The 1,232-nt window shown below is 44.2% G+C and overlaps 1 protein-coding gene across 1 annotated transcript in view; it reads left to right on the top strand.

Moving 5' to 3' along the window:
* Window positions 1-746: 746 nt before the first annotated feature.
* The window catches only part of LOC101848743, a gene marked incomplete in the record, with an annotated part of 71,704 nt that continues 71,218 nt past the window's right edge, over window positions 747-1,232 (top strand). The window contains 1 exon segment of the mRNA XM_013081422.1: window positions 747-865.

Raw genomic sequence — 1,232 nt, 5'->3', positions numbered from 1 at the left:
TTTGAAATTATTAACACTGCGCTACTCCACTCGACTGGTCGTATTTACAACGTCCTTGGTTAATTGCAACAAAAATGTTTCTTTCTACTGATACCTGTGTTCCTTAGAGAGATAATTAGTATTACTCTGTATACCAATCATTTCGACAAATGAGAAGTTTAATTTTCAAGGTACAATGGTTTGCTTCTCAAAACTCGATTTCTGGCTCGCCGTTGCACTGCTGCAACCTTTGTCGTTTTTCTTAGCTCTGCGGCCGGGCCTAATTTAGGCGGTCACAGTCGTGCGTGGACTTGTCTGCAAGTCCTCATTGTCGCCGGGGCTTGGCCTTTCAGCGTGATACCGTCGCCTAAGCTCGGAGAGTGAATCGCACCCCCAACCCCCTTCATTCCTTCCACTCCTCACTCGTTACTACCACCAGCACAGCGGCGAAAATGGAGGAGGGGTAAGTCCATGGCACGTCGATTCATGATAACAATGGCCGCTTCGTGTTGATCGATCTGGTAATTCCGAAGGTGGTAGAGATCTCGGCGCGATCTGTAATCTGTGAACACGAAGCTCAGAGACCAGTCGAAGTTTTTTTTGCGACTGTGGAAGTTGTGTGCAGTCAGCCACGGCCGATATACGCTTTGACCCTTTCAGTATCCTGAAACAGATTTAATGTGTTTTCCAAAACTGAGGAACTTCAGTCATTCCGTAGGAGGAGTGTCCCATCCTGTAAAAGAGCTGAAGCTGCCTATAGTGTAAGTTAACAGTCTCATTGTGAAGTGATTTTTCTGTGGAATAATATTTACGAGGAGTAACCTGTAATCATTATTATCGTCTCCCCATGCGAGGTTTGTAATCGGGACTTGCAATGCACGCACAGGTAAATCTTGTTTGCTTTTCCGATAACAAGGAGACCTCTTGAATCGTGTGTTTTCTCTAACAGCTTATAGTTCTGGCAGAAGTTCTGCTTTGGGCGCCAATGTTGGGAAATACAGCTGTGACATTTGTATATAATTACTATAATTGTATGCACTTGTTCAGACGGATTGAGTTGGAGGCACAAGAAACGTGGACATGTAAGGGAAAAAACATACTACAGGTTTATCTATATCATATCTGTCAGCGTGTCTTATCATTTCCCTATTATTGTTCTATCTGTCTGTCTGTCTGTCTCTCTGTCTGTCTGTCTGTCTGTCTCTCTGTCTGTCTGTCTGTCTCTCTCTCTCTCTCTCTTTCTCTCTCTCTCT

The sequence above is a fragment of the Aplysia californica genome, unplaced genomic scaffold (assembly GCF_000002075.1).
Source record: "Aplysia californica isolate F4 #8 unplaced genomic scaffold, AplCal3.0 scaffold00130, whole genome shotgun sequence".
Classification (NCBI taxonomy): Eukaryota; Metazoa; Mollusca; class Gastropoda; order Aplysiida; family Aplysiidae; genus Aplysia; species Aplysia californica.
This window is presented reverse-complemented; position numbering and strand designations above follow the sequence as displayed.